General features: G+C 37.5%; 1 non-coding gene across 1 annotated transcript; it reads left to right on the forward strand.

The window, feature by feature from the left end:
• The first annotated feature begins 856 nt into the window (after positions 1–856).
• Positions 857–964, forward strand: LOC112787306 (small nucleolar RNA R71). Its single transcript, XR_003194725.1, has one exon. It is a non-coding gene; the product is annotated as a small nucleolar RNA R71 (small nucleolar RNA).
• Positions 965–15,717: the final 14,753 nt, after the last annotated feature.

The following is a 15,717-nucleotide window of genomic DNA, read 5'->3' on the forward strand; positions in this document are numbered from 1 at the left end:
CTCAGAGGGAAACTCCTTATTGATCACTGGACGTCCCAGGAGGTCTTCCTCCTTAGGATTCACGTCCTTCCCTTCTTCCTTGGATTCGGCCATGATGGTTATATCAATGGCCTTGCACTCTCCTTTTGGATTTTCTTCTGTATTACTTGGGAGAGTACTAGGAGGGATTTCAGTGATCCTTTTACTCAGCTGGCCTACTTGTGCTTCCAAATTTCTAATGGAGGACCTTGTTTCATTCATGAAACTCACAGTAGCCTTAGATAGATCAGAGACTAAATTTGCTAAGCTAGATGGATTCTGCTCAGAATTCTCTGTCTGTTGATGAGTGAATGATGGAAAAGGCTTGCTATTGCTAAACCTGTTTCTTCCACCATTATTAAAGCCTTGTTGAGGCTTTTGTTGATCCTTCCATGAGAGATTTGGGTGATTTCTCCATGAGGGATTATAGGTGTTTCCATATGGTTCACCCATGTAATTCACCTCTGCTATTGTAGGGTTCTCAGGATCATAAGCTTCTTCTTCAGAAGATGCCTCTTGAGTACTGTTGGATGCAGCTTGCAATTCCATTCAGACTCTGAGAAATCATATTGACTTGCTGAGTCAATATTTTATCCTGAGCCAATATGGCATTCAGAGTATCAATTTCAAGAACTCCCTTCTTCTGAGGCGTCCCATTACTCACAGGATTCCTCTCAGAAGTGTACATGAACTGGTTATTAGCAACCATATCAATGAGTTCTTGAGCTTCTGTAGGCGTTTTCTTTAGGTGAATGGATCCACCTGCAGAAGTATCCAATGACATCTTAGCTAATTCAGACAGACCATCATAGAATATATCCAGGATGGTCCATTCTGAAAGCATGTCAGAAGGACACTTTTTGGTCAGTTGCTTGTATCTCTCCCAAGCTTCATAGAGGGATTCACCTTCTTTCTGTCTGAAGGTTTGAACATCCACTCTAAGCTTGCTCAGCTTTTGAGGAGGAAAGAACTTGGCTAAGAAAGTCGTGACCAGCTTATCCCAAGAGTTCAGGCTATCTTTGGGTTGAGAGTCCAACCACACTCTAGCTTTGTCTCTTACAGCAAAAGGGAAAAGCATGAGCCTGTAGGCTTCAGGATCTACTCCATTAGTCTTAACAGTATCACAGATCTGCAAAAATTCAGTTAAGAACTGAAAAGGATCTTCAGATGGAAGTCCATGAAACTTGCAGTTCTGCTGCATCAGAGAAACTAATTGAGGTTTCAGCTCAAAGTTGTTTGCTCCAATGGTAGGGATGGAGATGCTTCTTCCATGTAAATTGGAATTAGGTGCGGTAAAGTCACCAAGCATCCTCTTTGCATTATTATTATTTTCGGCTGCCATCTCCTCTTCTTGTTCGAAAATTTCTGAAAGGTGCTTGCTGGATTGTTGTAATTTAGCTTCTCTTAGTTTCCTCTTCAGAGTCCTTTCAGGTTCTGGATCTGCTTCAACAAGAATATTCTTGTCCTTGCTCCTGCTCATATGAAAAGGAGGGAACAGAAAAATAATAATAGGGATCCTTTTTACCACAGTATAGAGGTCCCTGTGTGAGTAGAAGAAAAGAAGAAGAAAAGAATGTAATGTAAGAAAAGAAACACAAGGGTGAGGAGAGCAGAGATGTGAGATGAAGAGAAGTGTTAGTAGATGAATAAATAAATAGAAGGAGATGAGAGAGAAAGAGAATTTTTGAAAATTATTTTTGAAAAATGGTTAGTGATTTTTGAAAATTAAAAGAAGAAATAAATTAAAATTGAATTTTGAAACAATTAGTTAATTAAAAAGAATTTTTGAAAAAGAGGGAGATATTTTCGAAAATTAGAGAGAGGGTTAGTTAGGTAGTTTTGAAAAAGATAAGAAACAAACAAAAAGTTAGTTAGTTAGTTGAAACAATTTTGAAAAAATAAGAAGATAAGAAGTTAGAAAAGACATTTTAAAATTAAATTTTTGAAAAAGATATGATTTTGAAAAAGATAAGATAAAAAGATATTTTTGAAAAGATATGATTGAAATTAGTTTTGAAAAAGATTTGATTTTTAAAATCACAATTAATGACTTGATTCACAAGAAATCACAAGATATGATTCTAGAACTTAAAGTTTGAATCTTTCTTAACAAGCAAGTAACAAGCTTGAAATTTTTGAATCAAAACATTAATTGATGATGTTATTTTTGAAAATTATGTGATAAAGATAAGAAAAAGATTTTTGAAAAATATTTTTAAAATTTTCAAAAATAACTAAGAAAAATGAAAAAGATTTGATTTTTGAAAAAGATTTTGAAAAAGATAAGATTTTTAAATTGAAAATTTGATTTGACTCATAAAAACAACTAGATTTTAAAATTTTTTAAAAAAGTCAAATCTAATTTTCGAAATTTATGAGTGAAAAAGGAGAAGATATATATTTTTTTTATTTTTGAATTTTTAATGATGAGAGAGAAAAACAATGAAAATGCTCAATGCATGGAAATTTTAGATCAAAACATGTGATGAATGCAACAACACTATGAATGTCAAGATGAACATCAAGAACTTATTTTTGAAAAATTTTTGATGCAAAGAAAACATGCAAGACACCAAACTTAGAAATCTTTCACGTTCAGACACTATGAATGCAAAAATGCACATGTAAAACAAGAAAAGACACAAAACAAGAAAACATCAAGATCAAACAAGAAGACTTACCAAGAACAACTTGAAGATCATGAAGAACACTATGAATGCATGAAATTTCGAAAAAAAATGCAAGATGAGCAAGCAATTGACACCAAACTTAAAATCTGACTCAAGACTCAAACAAGAAACACAAAATTTTTTTGATTTTTATGATTTTTTTAAAATTTTTTTGGCTTTTTCGAAAATTAATGTGAAAAAGAAAAATAAGGATTCCAAAATTTTTAATATGAATTCCAGGAATCTTGTACTCTTAGTCTAAAGCTCCAATCTGAGGGTTAGGCATGGCTTAATAGCCAGCCAAGCTTTAGAAGATACAAATCAGTCATACAACAGCAGGTGGATTAGGAATAGCTAGCTTGCTCTCGTGATGATGGTTTGGAAGCCTCAGTCCAAAAGAATTAGACATGGCTTTACAGCCAGCTAGGCTTCTACATGCTTCATGAAACACTAGAATTCATTCTTAAAAATTCTGAAGAACATAATAAAAATTTTTGAAAAGAATTTTTTATTTTTTATTTTTTTCGAAAACAAAGGAGAAATTTTTTTTTTGATTTTTTTGAAATTTTTTTTTTGAAAATAAAACAAAAAGAAAATTACCTAATCTGAGCAACACGATGAACCGTCAGTTGTCCAAACTCAAACAATCCCCGGCAACGGCGCCAAAAACTTGGTGCGCAAAATTGTGATCTCAGACAATGGCGCCAAAAACTCTGTACACACGTCTTAATAAATCGTTTTTCATTCACAACTTCGATACAACTAACCAGCAAGTGCACTGGGTTGTCCAAGTAATAAAACCTTACGTGAGTAAGGGTCGATCCCACGGAGATTGTTGGTATGAAGCAAGCTATGGTCATCTTGAAAATCTCAGTCAGGCAGATAATAATTGATTATGGAGTTTTTGAAAATAAATAAGAAATAGACAGAAAATAAAGATAGAAATACTTATGTATATCATTGGTGAGAATTTCAGATAAAGGTATAGAGATGCTTTCGTCCCTCTGAACTTCTGCTTTCCTGCTGTCTTCATCCAATCAGTCCTACTCCTTTCCATGGCTGGCTTTATGTAAGAACATTACCATTGTCAATGGCTACTTTTTATCCTCTCTGTGAAAATGGTCCAATGCGCTGTCACTGCATGGCTAATCATCTGAAGGCATCACCGTTGTCAATGGCTGCTTCCCATCCTCTCTGTGAAAATGGTCCGATGCGCTGTCACTGCATGGCTAATCATCTGGAGGTTCTCGATCATACTGGAATAGGATTCACCCTCCTTTTGCGTCTGTCACTACGCCCAGCACTCGCGAGTTTGAAGTTCATCACAGTCATTCAATCCCAGAATTCTACTCAGAATACCACAGACAAGGTTTAGACTTTCCAGATTCTCATGAATGCCGCCATCAATCTAGCTTATACCACGAAGATTCTGATTAAGAGATCCAAGAGATAATCATCCAATCTAAGATGGAACGTAAGTGGTTTTCAGGCACGCGTTCGTGGGGGAATGATGATGATTGTCATGTTCATCACATTCATGTTGAAGTGCGAATGAATATCTTAGAAGCGGAATAGGTTGAATTGAATAGAAAAACAGTAGTACTTTGCATTAATTCATGAGGAACAGCAGAGCTCCACACCTTAATCTATGGAGTGTAGAAACTCTACCATTTGAAAATACATAAGTGAAAGGTTCAGGCATGGCTGAGAGGCCAGCCCCCAAAACGTGATCACAGGATCAAAAATATAATCCAGGATGTCTAATACAATAGTAAAAAGTCCTATTTATACTAAACTAGTTACTAGGGTTTACAGAAGTAAGTAATTGATGCATAAATCCACTTCCGGGGCCCACTTGGTGTGTGCTTGGGCAGAGCTTGAAGTTTCCACGTGGAGAGGTCATTCTTGGAGTTGAACACCAGTTTGTAACGTATTTCTGGCGTTCAACTCTGGCTTGTAATGTGTTTCTGGCGTTTAACTCCAGACTGTAGCATAGAACTGGCGTTCAACGCCCTTTTGCGTCGTCTAAACTCAGCCAAAGTATGGACTATTATATATTTCCGGAAAGCCCTGGATGTCTACTTTCCAACGCAATTGGAAGCGCGCCATTTTGAGTTCTGTAGCTCCAGAAAATCCACTTTGAGTGCAGGGAGGTCAGAATCCAACAGCATTAGCAGTCCTTCTTCTACCTCTGAATCTGATTTTTGCTCAAGTCCCTCAATTTCAGCCAGAAAATACATGAAATCACAGAAAAACACACAAACTCATAGTAAAGTCCAGAAATGTAAATTTAACATAAAAACTAATAAAAACATCCCTAAAAGTAACTAGATCCTACTAAAAACATACTAAAAATAATGCCAAAAAGCGTATAAATTATCCGCTCATCACTAACATTCCCTATTGACTTCTACATCTTGGAGATGCCCCCTAATGACTCAGGAAGACCATCATCCATCTTGCTTGGAAGGCCATTTCTAAAGACTTCAAGGTTCAAATTGGATGCCTTCCCAGGAACTTACTCTTTTGAGATAGATGGCAGAGCAGCGAGCTTCAACCTGGATGAAGCTATGAAGCATCCTCCGGAAGATCACTCCATCTTTCAGTGCGGCATCATTGATGAAACTGTAGCTGCAGTTCACCAAGACAAAGTAGAAGAGAGGCACATGGAGCAAGGTGCAAGTGTGGGGAAGCCCTCTGAACAAGATGAAGACACCTTGCCACCATCACTAGCTCCAGATGATCAAGTGCCCAGCCATGAGCAGAAAATGGAGTTGAAGCCCCTTCCACCCCACCTCAAGTATGCTTACCTTGAGGATCATGAGAAGCTCCCAGTTATTTTTACAAGGGAATTCACTTCCCAACAAGAGGAGCAGTTGCTTAGTGTGCTGGGAAGACACAAGAGAGCTATTGGGTAGAGCTTGACGGATATAGTAGGCATCAGCCCTCAAGTCTGTAAGCACCGTATATTTTTAGAAGAGGGAGCAAGGCCTATCTGTCAACCTCAAAGGCGGTTGAACCCCACCATCTTAGAAGTTGTAAAAAAGGAAGTGACCAGGCTGCTTGAAGCTGATATCATCTATCCAATCTCGGATAGTGAATGGGTTAGCTCAGTACAAGTGGTGCCCAAGAAGTCTGGAGTCACAACAATAAAGAATGAGCATGGAGAACTCATGGCAACTAGAGTGCAAAATTCCTGGAGGGTGTGCATTGATTATAGGCGCCTCAACCAGGCAACTTGCAAGGATCACTACCCGCTGCCATTCATCGATCCAATGCTTGATCGCCTGTCAGGTAAATAACACTACTATTTTCTAGATGGTTACACTGGCTATTTTCAAATTCATATAGCTCCTGAAGATCAGGAGAAAACTACTTTTAACTGTCACTTTGGAACGTATGCATACAAGAGGATGCCTTTTGGCTTATGTAATGCACCGGCTACGTTTCAAAGGTGCATGATAAGTATTTTCTCAGATCTTATTGAGAACTGTATGGAAGTTTTCATGGATGACTTTAGTGTGTATGGTGATTGATTCGACCTTTGCTTGGATAATCTAGCTAGAGTATTAGACAGGTGTGTTAGTTCAAACCTTGTATTAAATTTTGAAAAATGTCATTTTATGGTAAAACAAGGTATTGTTCTAGGACATCTTGTATTTTTTGAGCGGGATTTTTGACGGTTTAAAATTTCATAAATGAATCCTCGTTGTAAAGTATAGTTTCTAAACCAATCACTAATCCCTTCATGCAAAAATTTAGGTTGTCACATGTACAAACCCCAAATGAAAATTTACCGAAGTATTTGGACTCCGGGTAGTCTCCCTAGAAAATAATGGAATGCTCAATTATTGGCTATGAAGGGGTAAGGGGGTTTTTGGTTCATAGGAGGGCAAGAAAAGTAAATTAGGCAAGTAATTAAAGAAAACAAGATAAAGAACTCTTGGCTAAAATTGAGATCATCATCCTTGTTAACAAACCAAATATTGATAATCATGAGAGGCCAACCTATTAAGTCTACTTCCCAAAGGCCTTAAGTACATAACATCTACTCCTAAGCCTAGAAGTACGTCAAATAGGTTTGATCACATCAACCCTTAAGTCCTAACCTACCTACTAATTAACTTAGTAGTGGGTTAGCATCAATGGGTGTCAAATTGATCACCAAGGGTTCTCAAATCACCAAATCCATTATACCCAATAACTCAAATTTACTCAATTCCCTTAGCTTAGACCAAGAGTTGACAAAACTACTCAATAACTAAAGAGAACATTTCATCAAACATGTAGAATGCAATAAAAGTGAACATCATAAATTGCAATAATAATAGAATCTACCAACTACTAATTGCAAGAAAAATAAATTCACAACTCAATTCATCAATAAAAGAAACATCAACATCAAATTTTATTAAATATAAACCAAATCCAACATGAGTTCATCATCACAAAAGAGAGCAAAAGGAGAAACTAACATCACAAATAAGAGAATCAAGATGTAGAGATGAGAAATTATAAAAGAAACAAAATGAGGTCAAGTAATTAAACATGGATCTAAGATAATCTAACCTAATCCTAACCTAATTCTAGAGGGAGCTTCTCTCTCTAGAAAACTAACTAAAGGCTCATGTTGGCTAAACTAATTGCTCCCCCTTTGCTTGGACTTCAATTCTGCATGAAATACACTCAGAAACAAGTTGGATTTGGGCCTGGGCAGCTTAGAAATTGCCCCCAGCGTTTTGCCTTTAAGTGGGCCATGTGAGAGTATCGGCGCGTACGCGTCATGTGCGCGTGCGCGTGCGCGCCTCTATGTAAAACCACTTCTGCGCGTGCGCGCCTTGTACGCTGATGAGCGGATAATTTATACGCTTTTTGGCATTGTTTTTAGTATGTTTTTAGTAGAATCTAGTTACTTTTAGGGATGTTTTCATTAGTTTTTATGTTAAATTCACATTTCTGGACTTTACTATGAGTTTGTGTGTTTTTCTGTGATTTCAGGTATTTTCTGGCTGAAATTGAGGGACTTGAGCAAAAATCAGATTCAGAGGTTGAAGAAGGACTGCTGATGCTGTTGGATTCTGACCTCCCTGCACTCAAAATGGATTTTCTGGAGCTACAGAACTCAAAATGGCGCACTTTCAATTGAGTTGGAAAGTAGACATCCAGGGCTTTCCAGCAATATATAATAGTACATACTTTGCCCAAGTTTAGATGACGCAAACTGGCGTTCAACGCCAACTCTCTGCCCAATTTTGGCGTCCAGCGCCAGAAACAAGTTGCAAAGTGGAGTTCAACGCCCAAACTGGCACATAAGCTGGCGTTCAACTCCAAGAATGACCTCTCCACGTGTAGACTTCAAGCTCAGCCCAAGCACACACCAAGTGGGCCCCGGAAGTGGATTTATGCATCAATTACTTACTTCTGTAAACCCTAGTAGCTAGTTTATTATAAATAGGACCTTTTACTATTGTATTAGACATCTTTGGATTATCTTTGAATCATCTTTGGACGCCTGGTTCTTAGATCAGAGGGGCTGGCCATTCGGCCATGCTTGGACCTTTCACTTATGTAATTTCAACGGTAGAGTTTCTACACTCCATAGATTAAGGTGTGGAGCTCTGCTGTTCCTCAAAGATTAATGCAAAGTACTACTGTTTTTTATTCAATTCATCTTATTTCGCTTCTAAGATATTCATTCGCACTTCAACCTGAATATGATGAACGTGACAATCATCATCATTCCCTATGAACACGTGCCTGACAACCACTTCCGTTCTACATTAGATTGAATGAGTATCTCTTAGATCTCTTAATCAGAATCTTTGTGGTGTAAGCTAGAATGATGGCGGCATTCAAGAGAATCTGGAAAGTCTAAACCTTGCCTGTGGTATTCCGAGTAGGATTCAATGATTGAATGACTGTGACGAGCTTCAAACTCGCGAGTGCTGGGCGTAGTGACAGACGCAAAAGGAGGGTGAATCCTATTCCAGCATGATCGGGAACCTCAGATGATTAGTCGTGCCGTGACAGGGCATCTTGGACCATTTTCACAAGAGGAGGGGATGTAGCCACTGACAACGGTGATGCCCTTGCATAAAGCCAGCCATAGAAAGGAGTAAGACTGATTGGATGAAGACAGCAGGAAAGCAGAGGTTCAGAGGAATGAATGCATCTCTATGTGCTTATCTGAAATTCTCACCAATGATTTACATAAGTATTTCTATCATTCTTTTATTAATTGATTTCAAAAACCCCATTACTATTTTATATCTGCCTGACTGAGATTTACAAGGTGACCATAGCTTGCTTCAAGCCAACAATCTCCGTGGGATTCGACCCTTACTCACGTAAGGTATTACTTGGACGACCCAGTGCACTTGCTGGTTAGTTGTGCGAAGTTGTGAACCATGGTATTGGCATCATGTTTTTGGCACCATTACCAGGGAAAGAAAGAGCAATGAATTTTACATAATTAAGGTGTAATCACAATTTCGTCCACCAAGTTTTTGGCGCCGTTGCCGGGGATTGTTTGAGTTTGGACAACTGACGGTTCATCTTGTTGCTCAGTTTAGGTAATTTTTTTTGTTTTATTTTCAAAAAAATTTTCAAAAATCTTTCAAAATTTTCTCACCTGTTTTTGAAAAAAAATGTTTTCAAAAATATATATTTCTTCAGAATTTTTAAGAATGAATTCTAGTGTTTCATGAAGCATGTTGAAGCCAGGCTGGCTGTAAAGCCACGACTGTAGCGCATGTTAGGCGTGTCATGTCTGAGTTACATACTAAAGCTTGGCTGGCTATTAAGCCATGCCTGACCCTTTGATTGGAGCTTTAGACTAAAGAGCATAAGATTCCTGGAATTCATATTAAAAATTTTGGAATCCTTATTTTTCTTTTTCAAAATGATTTTCGAAAAAATTAAAAGAAAATACAAAAAAATCATGAAATCATAAAAATCAAAAAATATTTTTGTGTTCTTGTTTGAGTCTTGAGTCATGTTATAAGTTTGGTGTCAATTGCATGTGCATCTTGCATTTTTCGAAAATAATCATGCATTCATGGTGTTCTTCATGATCTTCAAGCTGTTCTTGGTAAGTCTTCTTGTTTGATCTTTGCATTTGCATGTTTTGTGTCTTTTCTTGTTTTTCATATGCATTCTTGAATTCTTAGTGTCTAAGCATTAAAGGATTCTAAGTTTGGTGTCTTGCATGTTTTCTTTGCATTAAAAATTTTTCAAAAATATGTTCTTGGTGTTCATCTTGACATTCATAGTGTTCTTGGTGTTCATCTTGACATTCATAGCATTCTTGCATGCATTCATTGTTTTGATCTAAAAATCTTCATGCATTGCATAATTTTCATGTTTTTATCTCTCATCATAAAAATTCAAAAAATCAAAAAAATATCTTTCCCTTTTTCTCTCTTAAGATTTCGAAAATTAGATTTGACTTTTTCAAAAATTTTTAAAATCTAGTTGTTTTTATGAGTCAAATAAAATTTTCAATTTAAAAAAATCTTATCTTTTTCAAAATCTTTTTCAAAAATCAAATCTTTTTTCAATTTTTTTAGTTATTTTCGAAAATTTCAAAAATATTTTTCAAAAAATATTTTTCTTAATTTTACATCATATTTTCGAAAATAACATCATCAATTAATGTTTTGATTCAAAAATTTCAAGTTTGTTACTTACTTGTTAAGAAAGATTCAAACTTTAAGTTCTAGAATCATATCTTGTGATTTCTTGTGAATCAAGTCATTAATTGTGATTTTAAAAATCAAATCTTTTTCAAAACTAATTTCAATCATATCTTTTCAAAAATATCTTCTTATCTTACCTTTTTTCAAAAATTTGATTTCAAAATATCTTTTCTAACTTCCTAACTTCTTATCTTTTCAAAATTTGTTTCAACTAACTAACTAACTTTTTGTTTGTTTCTTATCTTTTTCAAAACTACCTAACTAACTCTCTCTCTAATTTTCGAAAATATCTCCCCTCTTTTTCTAAAATTCTTTTTAATTAACTAATTATTTTAATTTTTATTTTAATTTTCAAAAAAAAAACTACTAACCTTTTTCAAAAATTATTTTCGAAAATCACTAACTCTTTTTCAAAAAATTATTTTCGAAAATTCTCCATCTCCCTCATCTCCTTCTAATTATTTATTCATCTACTAGCACTTCTCTTCATCTCACATCACTGCTACTATCCTTACCCTTGTGTTTGGATTCTTCATTCTTCTTCACCCCTATTCCTTTTCTTCTTCTACTAACAATAAGGAACCTCTTTACTGTGACATAGAGGATTCCTCTTCTTTTCTTTTTCTCTTCTCTTTCTTATGAGCAGGGACAAAGAAAAAGGCATTCTTGTTGAAGCTGATCCAGAAGCTGAAAGGACTCTGAAAAGAAAACTAAGAGAAGCTAAATTACAACAATCCAGAGATAACCTTATTGAAAATTTCGAACAAGTAAAGGAGATGGCAGCCGAACCCAACAACAATAATGCAAGGAGAATGCTTGGTGACTTTATTGCACCTAATTCCAATTTACATGGAAGGAGCATCTCCATTCATACCATTGGAGCAAACAACTTTGAGCTGAAACCTCAGCTAGTTTCTCTGATGCAGCAGAACTGCAAGTTCCATGGACGTCCATCTGAAGATCCCTTTCAGTTCTTAACTGAATTCTTGCAGATCTGTGATACTGTTAAGACTAATGGAGTAGATCCCAAAGTCTACAGGCTCATGCTTTTCCCTTTTGCTGTAAGAGACAGAGCTAGAGTGTGGTTGGACTCTCAACCCAAAGATAGCCTGAACTCTTGGGATAAGCTGGTCACGACTTTCTTAGCCAAGTTCTTTCCTCCTCAAAAGCTGAGCAAGCTTAGAGTGGATGTTCAAACCTTCAGACAGAAAGAAAGTGAATCCCTCTATGAAGCTTGGGAAAGATACAAGCAGCTGACCAAAAAGTGTCCTTCTGACATGCTTTCAAAATGGACCATCCTGGATATATTCTATGATGGTTTATCTGAGCTATCAAAGATGTCATTGGGTACTTCTGCAGGTGGATCCATTCACCTAAAGAAAACACCTGCAGAAGCTCAAGAACTCATTGACATGGTTGCTAATAACCAGTTCATGTACACTTCTGAGAGGAATCCTATGAATAATGGGACGCCTATGAAGAAGGGAGTTCTTGAAGTTGATACTCTGAATGTCATATTGGCTCAGAACAAAATATTGACTCAGCAAGTCAATATGATTTCTCAGAGTCTGACTGGAATGCAAGCTGCATCCAACAGTACTCAAGAGGCTTCTTATGAAGAATAAGCTTATGATCCTGAGAACCCTGCAATAGCAGAGGTGAACTACTTAGGTGAACCTTATGGAAACACCTATAATCCATCATGGAGAAATCATTCAAATCTCTCATGGAAGGATCAAAGGCCTCAACAAGGCTTTAATAATGGTGGAAGAAACAGGTTTAACAATAATAAACCTTTTCCATCATCCACTCAGCAACAGACAGAGAACTCTGAACAAAATACCTCTAATTTAGAAAACTTAGTCTCTGATCTATCCAAGGCCACTGTAAGTTTCATGAATGAAACAAGATCTTCCATTAGAAATTTAGAAGCACAAGTGGGCCAGCTGAGTAAGAAGATCACTGAAATCCCTCCCAGTACTCTCCCAAGCAATACAGAAGAAAATCCAAAGAGAGAGTGCAAGGCCATTGATGGTACCGAAATGGCCAAACCCAAAGAGGGAAAGGAAGACGTGAATCCCAAGGAGGAAGACCTCCTGGGACGTCCAATGATCAATAAGGAGCTTCCCTCTGAGGAACCTAAGTAATCTGAGACTCATCTAGAGACCATAGAGATTCCATTGAACCTCCTTATGCCATTCATGAGCTCTGATGAGTATTCCTCCTCTGAAGAGAATGAGGATGTTACTGAAGAGCAAGCTGCCAAGTTCCTTGGTGCAATCATGAAGCTAAATACCAAATTATTTGGTATTGAAACTTGGGAAGATGAACCTCCCTTGTTCACCAATAAACTAAGTGATCTGGATCAACTGACATTGCCTCAGAAGAGACAGGATCCTGGAAAGTTCATAATACCTTGTACCATAGGCACCATGATCTTTAAGACTCTGTGTGACCTTGGTTCAGGAATAAACCTCATGCCCCTCTCTGTAATAGAGAAACTAGGAATCTATGGGGTGCAAGCTGCTAAATTCTCATTAGAGATGGCAGACAATTCAAGAAAACAGGCTTATGGACAAGTAGAGGACGTGTTAGTAAAGGTTGAAGGCCTTTACATCCCTGCTGATTTCATAGTCCTGGATACTGGAAAGGAAAAGGATGAATCCATCATCCTAGGAAGACCTTTCCTAGCCACAGCAAGAGCTGTGATTGATGTGGACAGAGGAGAATTGATCCTTCAATTAAATAAGGACAACCTTGTGTTTACAACTCAAGGATCTCTCTCTGCATCCATGGAGAGGAAGCATAAAAAGCTTATCTCAAAGCAGAGTCAACCAAAGCCCCCACAGTCAAACTCTAAGTTTGATGTTGGGAGGCCACAACCAAACTCTAAGTTTGGTGTCAAACCCCCATATCCAAACTCTAAGTTTGGTGTTGGGAGGTCTCAACAAAGCTCTGCACATCTGTGAGGCTCCATGAAAGCCCACTGTCAAGCTATTGACATTAAAGAAACGCTTGTTGGGAGGCAACCCAATGTTTATTTATCTAATTTTATTTTTGTTTTTCATGTTTTATTAGGTTCATGATCATGTGGAGTCACAAAATTAATGAAAAATTTAGAAACAGAATAAAAAATAGCAGAAGAAAAATCACACCCTGGAGGAAGCACCTGCCTGGCGTTCAACGCCAGAACAGAGCATGATTCTGGCGCTGAATGCCCAAAATGGGCAGTATCTGGGTGTTGAACGCCCAAAATGGGCAGCATCTGGGCGCTGAACGCCAGAATTGCACCCTGGAGAAAAGCTGGCACTGAACGCCCAGAACAAGCATGGTTCTGGCGTTCAACGCCAGAAATGGGCAACAAATGGGCGTTGAACGCCCAAAATGGGCACCAACCTGGCGCTGAACGTCCAGAGTTGTGTGCAAGGGCATTTTACATGCCTAATTTGGTGCAAGGTTGTAATTCCTTGAACACCTCAGGATCTGTGGACCCCACAGGATCATCTCAGGATCTGTGAATCTCACAGGATCCCCACCCACCTCACCCTCTCTCTCTCCATTCATGGTCATCCCTTCTGTCTTCTATTCACCACTCACATCCATACACACATCCCTCTATCTCCTCCATATCTTCTTCTTCTTCATCTATTCTTTCTTCTCTTGCTCGAGGGCGAGCAATATTCTAAGTTTGGTGTGGTAAAAACATAAGCTTTTTGTTTTTCCATTACCATTAATGGCACCTAAGGCCAGAGAAACCTCAAGAAAGAGGAAAGGGAAGACAAATGCTTCCACCTCTGAGCCATGGGAGATGGAAAGATTCATCTCACAAGCCCATCACTAAGAAAAGGATGGAGCAAACAAGAGAGCACATTCATGAATCTCAACAGGCACATGAAGAAGCTCATCATCAAGATATTCCTGAGATACATCAGGGGATGCACTTCCCTCCACATAAATATTGGGAGCAAATCAACACCCCCCTAGGAGAATTAAGTTCCAACATAGGACAATTAAGGGTGGAACATCAAGAGCACTCCATCATCCTTCATGAAATTAGAGAAGATCAAAAAGCAATGAGGGAGGAGCAACAAAGACAAGGAAGAGACATAGAAGTGCTCAAGGACATCATTGGTTCCTCAAGAAGGAAACGCCACCATCACTAAGGTGGATTCATTCCTTGATCTTATTTCTTCTGTTTTTCGTTTTCTATGTTATGTGCTTATCTATGTTTGTGTCTTCATTACATGATCATTAGTAGTTAGTAACTATGTCTTAAAGTTATGAATGTCCTATGAATCCATCACCTTTCTTAAATGAAAAATGTTTTAATTCAAAAGAACAAGAAGTACATGAGTTTCGAATTTATCCTTGAACTTAGTTTAATTATATTGATGTGGTGACAATGCTTCTTGTTTTCTGAATGAATGCTTGAACAGTGCATATGTCTTTTGAAGTTGTTGTTTAAGAATGTTAAATATGTTGGCTCTTGAAAGAATGATGACAAGGAGACATGTTATTTGATAATCTGAAAAATCATAAAAATGATTCTTGAAGCAAGAAAAAGCAGCAAAGAACAAAGCTTGCAGAAGAAAAAAATAGGCGAAAAAAAAATTAAAAAAAAAAAGCAAGCAAAAAAAGCCAAAAGCTCTTAAAACCAAGAGGCAAGAGCAAAAAGCCAATAACCCTTAAAACCAAAAGGCAAGGGCAATAAAAAGGATCCCAAGGCTTTGAGCATCAGTGGATAGGAGGGCCTAAAGGAATAAAATCCTAGCCTAAGCGGCTAAACCAAGCTGTCCCTAACCATGTGCTTGTGGCGTGAAGGTGTCAAGTGAAAACTTGAGACTGAGCGGTTAAAGTCAAGGTCCAAAGCAAAAAAAAAGAGTGTACGTAAGAACCCTGGACACCTCTAATTGGGGACTTTAGCAAAGCTGAGTCATAATCTGAAAAGGTTCACTCAATTATGTGTCTGTGGCATTTATGTATCCGGTGGGAATACTGGAAAACAAAGTGCTTAGGGCCACGGCCAAGACTCATAAAGAAGCTGTATTCAAGAATCATCATACTGAACTAGGAGAATCAATAACACTATCTGAACTCTGAGTTCCTATAGAAGCCAATCATTCTGAACTTCAATGGATAAAGAGAGATGCCAAAACTATTCAAGAGGCAAAAAGCTACAAGTCCCGCTCATCTAATTGGAGCTATGTTTCATTGATAGTTTGGAATTTATAGTATATTCTCTTCTTTTTATCCTATTTGATTTTCTGTTGCTTGGGGACAAGCAACAATTTAAGTTTGGTGTTGTGATGAGCGGATAATTTATACGCTTTTTG

Source organism: Arachis hypogaea, chromosome 20 (genome assembly GCF_003086295.3).
Source record: "Arachis hypogaea cultivar Tifrunner chromosome 20, arahy.Tifrunner.gnm2.J5K5, whole genome shotgun sequence".
NCBI classification, from domain to species: Eukaryota; Viridiplantae; Streptophyta; class Magnoliopsida; order Fabales; family Fabaceae; genus Arachis; species Arachis hypogaea.